General features: G+C 27.3%; 1 protein-coding gene across 1 annotated transcript in view; it reads right to left on the reverse strand.

The window, feature by feature from the left end:
- The window catches only part of LOC111626180, a 47,480-nt gene extending 39,922 nt beyond the window's left edge, over positions 1-7,558 (reverse strand). Inside the window, exon 1 of the mRNA XM_023369492.1 lies at positions 7,382-7,558. The gene's annotated coding sequence lies outside the window, so the exon portion shown is untranslated. The remainder of the gene's footprint in view (positions 1-7,381) is intronic.
- Between the last annotated feature and the right edge of the window lie 1,504 nt (positions 7,559-9,062).

Consider the following 9,062-nt stretch of genomic DNA (forward strand, 5'->3'; position numbering starts at 1 on the left):
CTTATTTCATAAAATTCCGTAAAAGTTTTTGGTCTTACGGTTATGAAGTATTCCGCCATTTCTCTGGGTAAACCTTCTACCATTAGTGGTATTATCTGGGAGTCTTTCAACTGCGCTAATTTCCCTAAACTTTTTTTTTCCTCGAAATAATTTTTTATTCCTATTTTTGGGTCATATTTCAACCTTACAAAATCCACGATGGGCTCGGTGGCTTGTACTCCAAATCTTCCCACGAAAGTTTGTTTTAGCTCTCCCCAACTCTGATCGTCCGCGTGTTCGACGTACCAATTTAGGGCTTCGTCTTCTAAATAGTCTCCCATTAATATTATTTTGTCCTTTTCGCTCCATTCCATGTACTCCGCCACCGTTTCAAATCTCTTCACCCAATTCTCTGCTTTAATCTTGTCGTTATTACCCCGAAATATTTGAACTTTTGGCTTACTTTTCGGTGATTCTTTATCTTTTTCTCTCCTATCCGTTCGTTCGGTGTCGTCTCCGTAATCGGTAATCCTTTTCTTCGGTCTCATCCTGTCGACTTGTAAATATTTTATGTAAGTTCGAGGAGGAAATGTCTTTAACTATATGAAGTTCCTTTGTCTCGTCCTACTATATTCGAGGTCTTGCACGTGGTCCGTTCTTTCTGACTTCCCAGAAGCTTCTGACCTTATTTTCTATTGTTCCACGTCACTCCTTTTGTTTCAAGCGCCTCCGGCTTTGGAGGGCCAATCACACCTTTACATATATATATATACATTAATTCCTTCTTAATGATATATATATATATCATTAAGAAGGAATTAAAATTATAATTGTCTCTATTAAACTATATTTACATTTTCAAACTTTTCCAACATGCAATTAGCTTAGTATAATAAACTTCATTAGTTATATTTAACTAATATTTGTTGAAGAATTATTAAAATGCTACGATCTAGTTCACATGTCTTTATTTTACCTTAAGTAAGATTGAAGAATCCATAATTTTAAATTAACTAATCCCAAATTGTTGAACAGTAAAATTTCTTTCTCTTGGTGATTTTAAAATTACATAGAATATAACAATAAATAACCCTATGAATTATTTTCATCATCATTTATTGTTCATTGGGAATTACATCTCTATTACAAGGGGGTTGCATTTACATGTTTACTTATTTTTATTTTACAATACTTTTTTATTTTAAAGTTAAACTTATTTTCCGCGAATACATTTAATTTGAATCTTATAATTTTATTATTCCATTTCACTAATAATAGCATAAATTAAGATTATATTTGTATTAATTTGTTTTGTTTTTATATCTATCTATTATTTTACAAAAAAGTTATAAATTTTATATAGATCTTTTACTCATTTTGTTAAANAATAACTTCTATCATTTTATAAAGGTGGAGTGTTTTAAAACTATAATTTCAAACTTTCTAGTTGCTAGATCATTTATCATTAATATAAAGCGAAAAAAATTCAAATTGTAGGCTCTTTTCACATTATGACATTTGAATATTATAGATGATATATTAAGATAATTTTTACATGACATGGAGGATAGAATTTTTTATAGTTGCACTACTCGTATATTATAATAAACTGTTTATTAAACATGCAAATTAGAAAAAAATGTCTTCATGATTCATGCGCTCTGTTTATTTTGAAACAAGTTACCACTGAAGGGTCACTTGTTTTAAAATCAACAGAGCTGAAAATAGTTTGACAAATATGTAAAGTAAAAATTTCTTTCTATATTTTTCTTCAATCAATATTCTTTGAAATATAATGTATTTTGCACAGTAGCGTGCACTAAACTATATAATGCTGACATAGAGATTGATCTTTTCTGTGCAAGATAATCTAGATATAATTGGTATAAGTTATACAAATAATATATCCAGATATACAAAGAAATAAAGAAATAAGCAGCACTTATTACTGTACTATTGGTAATTCAATGAAGTTCATCAAGTGTCCTGCTTTTAAAAAGTAAAGATGCGGATGGCTTTCCATGTTTGAATGGAAGGGAATTTATCTAATAAATTAGAATTGAAATTAAACAAAAGGGGGTTTGATGAATTCAGAAATAGCAAGTTTACCTATGAACATTTCATTATGTTTAAGTTACTATTGTATTTTTATGGAGTTTATCTTTCTATTTTTTACGTAAGTGTTGTTTAAGTATGCTCATTATCTATGAAGCTTTACAATAGTAAACCTTTGTCCCCCATCTAACGAGTAAGTAAGAAGATGAACATCAAACAGATTCCTCACCTGACATTTATGAATATTGCATTTCTGTTATCTTTATTAGAAAGATAATGTTGTAATATTTATCAGTAAAATTTTATTTTATGAGGGTCATAACAGTTATACTGAAGAGATTCGTCAACTTCTATAATTCTGAGTCAAATTTCTTTATTTTTCAGATATCTTTCAGACGTTCGTATACGTAGAAAAACGTCCAAAATTAATTTCAATAGCGCTAGACCAAGACATAAGTTGCAAATCCTGTTGTTTTTTTTTTAGAAAATTGATGTAAAATGTTTAAGAGTATGTATTAAATCAGACTTGAGAATATATTGTTGTTGACGAATTCAAATATATTCCTAAATTTGGACCATAGATTAATTGTTATTTGCAGAGAAATGCGAATAAAATAATGATAAATGACGAGTTTGCTCGAAACCTTATAAGTGTTTGTAAGATGAAAAAGACTTACCAGGTTTCGAACAACCATTCTAGACATGTTTTTACCTGTAGCAACAATATATAATGGAACCCCCGTTAATCCGGCTTATAAAACATAATCCCTGTGTTAAAAGTACGAAAACCAGGTTTTTTGATTGGTGCATTTAAGATTGTGATAGAAGTAATGTAGATGTGACTTAATGAACGTCACGAAATTGAAGAGATTTTTATATTTTGCTTTATAAGGCCACTTGTAGATTGAAGAATAATCGAATAATTGAATTTTACGTCTTTTTAGAAAGACAATAAGAAACTCTTTCTCCAATTGGTTCACCTTTTACCAGCATTTCACTCTGTACCTGACCCACCAAGGTCTGTAACCAAATGAATTTAATATCGTCCACGTGTTTAGTGACATTTACAACAGCTTGCTTGTGAAGGCTGAAAAAAAAGCGCAAATTTTCTTGTGTCATTTCAACAACAAACTTCTTTTCTTCTTATTCCTCGAACAAATCGGTACTGGTCCTGTGGTACTTGGATGTCAATTCCAAACTTTCCCTTAGCTTGTTCAATTAGTGCATGCTCGCCTGTCACATTTCAGGTATGTGTGTGACCAGAAATTAAAACTTTGTGGTCAATAAACTCAAAAGGTACAGATCTCATAGGAACGTTAAATATTGTGTCTAGGTGCAAGTTACGATTTTTCCCGAGATAAGTATCACTATAAAAAGTTACAGGCTTTACAGTTGTAGGTAGAGTCTTAAAATAAGTACATGACGTAAGAAGCAGTTTTATTGGCTCCTCTTTTTCCTACACCTTCATGCCACGTATAGTTTTCCTAGACGTATAGTTACGAACAGGGAAATTATAGGCTACGTCCAAAATAGTATTTTGTAACTTGGGTATCGGTAAGCACTATCGGAGATCAAAAACTGTCGTTAATATTTTTCCTTGTGTTTATAATCTGCATTTACTTTCTTCAAATGAAAATCTTCAGCTTCTTGTAACAGACCGTTTCGGGTTCAGAGTCGTGCGGTGATTCGTTAATTGAAATTTGACACAGTACGAAGGAACCATTTGGTAAAACAAAAGAAAATTATTCTGAAAAATACTTCAAAGTGTCTAGTCTCAGACCGGTCAAAAATAAGGTTTTCAGACTCATTAAAATTGATTATTTTTGAGTATCGGTCAGGAAAACACGAAATATATTTGGTCAAAACATGGTATGTTCATATGTCAAGTTCTGCCCAGTTATTTAGTAATATGTAACTGCTTGTTATGATCTCATACGTCGCCTAATTACATTTTGAATTGAAGTGAAGTGAAATATTATGTTTAGTGTAAACAGAAATGCCTGTTGGAGCATCAAAACGTGTTTCAACACTTATAGTATTCTGATTAAACTTCAATAATATAATATATTAAAAACGCCAAAATATTCACTTATTATAATACCACAGATATTATATGCTTCACAAAATTTTCAGTATTATTTACCAGTTGTATCTGTGTTATATTATAACGAATAAATATCTTTTATAATACAAAAAAGAAAAAAAATTCTATACGTTTTAGAATAATAAAGAAAAAAAATTCAAATCTCAATGCGCATCAAGCTGTCGTAAGATTTAATTTATATAATTTACAAATAAAATAATAAAATTTTATTCTGGTTAAATGGCTGAATACATGCAATAAAAATAAAAGAATTCAATTTAAATGCATTTTATACATTATTTCTAAATTAAAACTGATAGGTATTAATAATATTTAAATATTATTAATATGTCAGTTTTAATTTAAAATAAAAAAAAATATGTAATATACGAGTATTTTAAATTAAAATTGACAAATGTTTAACTTCGGATAAAACTAAAATTTGTGATAAATAATTCGAAAACAAGATATAAATAAATAGTAAAAATACAAAAATATACAATAAAGTATACAATTTATATATATGGGGGGTGCAATGATAAACAGGTGAATATCCTTCAAAACTTCTTCAAAACCGTTTGTTTGCAGGGATGTCATCTTTGCTATCACTTGGATGAAGTTTGCAGAGAACTGTCACAGGCCACAAAGTTTACATTGAGATTTTCCCCATCTCTATCAGATTATCACACTTATACTCCAATAGTAACACATTTTTGACTCTGTTTAAGTTCTCTTTCTCCATTCATTCCTTATTTCGATTTGAATTTATAGATTCAAATTAGTATTGGAGAAACACAACACTGCATAGCTCTGAAGTTATGCAGAGGAGAAACATTGACAGGGGTAAGAATTAATAATTATCAGCAAAACAACTTAACGATTCATGGCTTATTTCTATTTGTAGTATTTTCATTCTTTCTGATTATTCAGCTAATGTTTGATATACAATTTCGGTTATAAATAGGATCAAAGTATTTATATATAAATTAATTTATTTAAAATAATATACTCAATAAAATACACATTTTCAACTTTAATTTGACGCATTTGTAAATAAGTAATAGCATTTAAAAAAAAAAAAATTAATGCATATCATAGAATATAAATATATTTCAGATAACTGCTACAGTATAGAACTTTTATTTTAAATGATTTATAAGAATGTAGACTAGTCTAACCTCATGATTTATCATCTTATAGCTTTACTGTCTTCTATAGAAAACTTTTTCCATTATTTTAACTAATCGTCTGGAACTTATTTTTTCGTTGAAAAACTCATAAAATAATGAATACTTTCAAATTTTATTTTTTTAAAAAAATTAGATTTACTATTGATTGTTTACTTATTCTACTCTTTAAGTCAAACCCATTTAGGAAATAAACGTAATTGTCTGATTCCAAAGTTATATACTTCCAAAAAAACATTTGAAAACATCCAGATTCTCCCTCTTCTCTTTAATAAATTAACAATATAAACTCTCGAATATTAATTTTGAATACGTAATTTAACCAAAAAAATCTTATAAACTTTCAGAAAAATTTTAAATAGTTTTTTTTATATAATTAATTGTAATAAATATAAATAATATAATTATAAGGAGANTGAATCTTATAATTTTATTATTCCATTTCACTAATAATAGCATAAATTAAGATTATATTTGTATTAATTTGTTTTGTTTTTATATCTATCTATTATTTTACAAAAAAGTTATAAATTTTATATAGATCTTTTACTCATTTTGTTAAAGTTTTTCAACAGTTTTATTAGCGAGTTGCATTTATAAATTCGAATTATATCATAGTATTCACGAATTTCTCTTAATATTGGACATTTCAATATCAAATAACAAGGTGTTAAGTCGTCGAAGTTACATAAAAAACATTTTGTTAATAAACTTATATAAGTGTTGTTAATATACAATGAATATTTATTTAAACGAAGATGTGCTGTAAGTCTTTTTACATTCAAGTTTACCGAATGCAACATGTATAATTGAACTGATGGTGAACGGATAAATATGACTCCAACTTTCTAATGTTTTAAAACTATTTTTTAAAGTACGTAGATCATCAGGCGGAATGTAAGCAATTAACAATGTTATTAAATTATTCGTTTTATTTACCAACATAGGCTTCTGTAATGAGATAAGAAGTAGCATATAATTGTTGAATTTTCTTATGTCAATTATTTTACCAAAGTTCTTTTTTATTAAGATACATATACCTCCGCTTGTCCGACCCGGTCCAGTAGGTTTTTGTGCTTGAATCGCTTCCACTATATAATCATTGAAAAATTTATTATTATAATACAAATTCGAAGTAATCCAAGTTTCAGTAATTGATAAATTATCCGGCTCATATTTAACGCAAAAGTTTTTTATTAGTGACGTTTTATTTTTTATTCCTTGACCATTCCAGTTAGCAATGGAAACCATTTGATTATTCTTTATAGCTCTGTTATATTGCGTGTATTTTTGCTTAACATGATATCAACTATCTGTATTTATTTGATTACTATAACGACGAAAATTATTTACATAAACCAGTTTACTCGATTTTAGGCTATATGTTATTTTTTCTTGGTTTATCGTTAATATATCATTACGGAGTTTTACTTGGTCTTTTTGTCTTCGCAATTCATAAAATATTGGGAGCAAATTTTTCCTTCTTATCCTTGAATTTTTAGTTAAATCCGGGGATATTTGCATATCTTCCCATTCTTCTAATACATTTTTTGTTGCTTCTTTTGAATAAAAGTATGGAAGAATTTATCACGAATTTGCTTACTACTGAATGTTGTTTTTACTGTTGTATTAGGTTTCTTCATTATTAAATTTGTTTCTATTATCTCAGTTGGGGTTATATCATGAATATTTAGTACCTTAGTCATAAAGTTGTATATCTCTGACGTAGATATAGATTTCGCAATAGGATATTTGTATACTATTAGTTTTTTATAATTATAATCATTCATTAAAGAATCTATTTTAAATTACGTTAATTCATTTTCACTGTTTTGATTTTCTAATTGTTGTTTTAAATTTTTAATTTCTTTCTCCATATATATTTGTTTTTCCTTAATCTCACGTATATCTTGACGTATTCGTTCTACGTCTTCTTTTATGTAGACCATTTGTTCTAACAATTTATCATTTGAAGCATTTATTAAATCTGATATTTTAGTCCATAGAAGTGCAGTTGAGGTGTCAAGTTGATTTACCGAGTTAGTAAATTGACTTGAATTAATGTTAGGTGACTCACCTGTTGACCCCATTAAATTCTGCTGACCAGGTTCCATATTTTGATTCGATAATTCTTTTATTCCTTCTTGTAAATCACTTTTCAATTGTGTTCCGTAATCTGTAATGAGTTTAGAGCTTGGAGTACTTGGTTGAGCTTGTTTATTCTCTGTCCTCGTTCTGGTCAGTGGAGGTCTTCCACGCTTAACTGGAGATATTTGCATATTATTATTATTTTTTGAATTATTACTTTTACCTTTAGCTGTACTTTGAAAGTATTAGTTTAAACTTGTTTAATAATTAGTTAATCAAATAAACTATACTTCACTGCACAATTAAGAGGTTCACAGAAAAGTCACTCACAGCGTCGACGTCCTAACACGTCNCTGATTGGCATTCTACATGTAGATTCTACGTATGGTGAAAGTCAGTTCAACGAAAATACATGACTGTAATATATTATTAAACGTAATACGACTAAATATTATTAGTTTCGAACGTCACTCCATTTTAAATTTTAAATTTTAATTTCAATCTTATAAATTTCTACAGTAAAGAAAACAAAATGAGATCACAAAAACATAAGGAATACAAACAAAATAAAAATACAGAGTGCCTAAGCAATTTTTTTTTCTCACGTGCACTTAAGATAAACTAATTTTTTGCTCTACTTTTCTTATAAAAAATAAGTATTTCATATATCAAATACTTTTAATATAATAAATTAATCTTATTTTTATTATAAGAATAAAGAAAGTTAGTAAATGAGTCAAATTCGTTTAAAATATTCCATAATAAATGAATGAAACTGTCAATATCTATGATTTAAAATATATTTTTATTGGGTAAAGCTTCATTTATTAATTAAAAATGAGTAATTAAAAAAAGGGAGAAATTTTTATTTAAAATACTTAAGGGAAATAATTTAGATAGGTGTCAAATTAAATATATCGAAGGAAAAATAAAATAAAAATCAATTACGTACTAAAATGTAAACACGAGTTAAATGAATTATTAAAATTCTAAATCTAAAAATTCAATTGAATAATAGCGATTAACTTACTCTTTGAATAAGTAAATTACACTATTATTTCATTACTTATTTTATTTATTTATTTTATTTTCATTCAAGATTTCATAATTTAAAACAAGAACGATGTAAGATTTCTTTATTTGCATTTGTGATTACAACATAAAAAAATTACTCAATATAAAAATGAGGATTTATACATTCTTTAATTACACTTCAATAAGGGAATTACATTTATTACTTTAATTATTATAATAATTGAGAATAAAAGATTTTCTTCATTGAAAACTTATTACAGTAGTTAGAGAAAAGAATACTTTATGATTAATAAATTATATTATGTTATTTCTTTTATAATTAATTTCATTTTTATTTTATATTAATGTAAACTTTGGAAGACGAATTTTACGTTATTGAGACAAATTCAGTCACCGTTTGTTTACTTTAATCTCAGAAACAATACTATGAAGGCACTTCTTCCTTTTTAGAGCACTTGTTTGCCGAAAAATAATAAAAATTTCGTTGAAAACACATGAAAAAATACATTTTATTTTTAAATTAACTTTTTTTAAAAATAGAAAATGAGATAAAGGGACGTCTTCAGTGACTCGGAACACACAACTACTAACAATACTAACCTTATTAATCAATTAAAAGCGTTATTAGTACTTGA

Source organism: Centruroides sculpturatus, unplaced genomic scaffold (assembly GCF_000671375.1).
Source record: "Centruroides sculpturatus isolate CEXI.00-Female unplaced genomic scaffold, Cexi_2.0 scaffold474, whole genome shotgun sequence".
Taxonomy (NCBI): Eukaryota; Metazoa; Arthropoda; class Arachnida; order Scorpiones; family Buthidae; genus Centruroides; species Centruroides sculpturatus.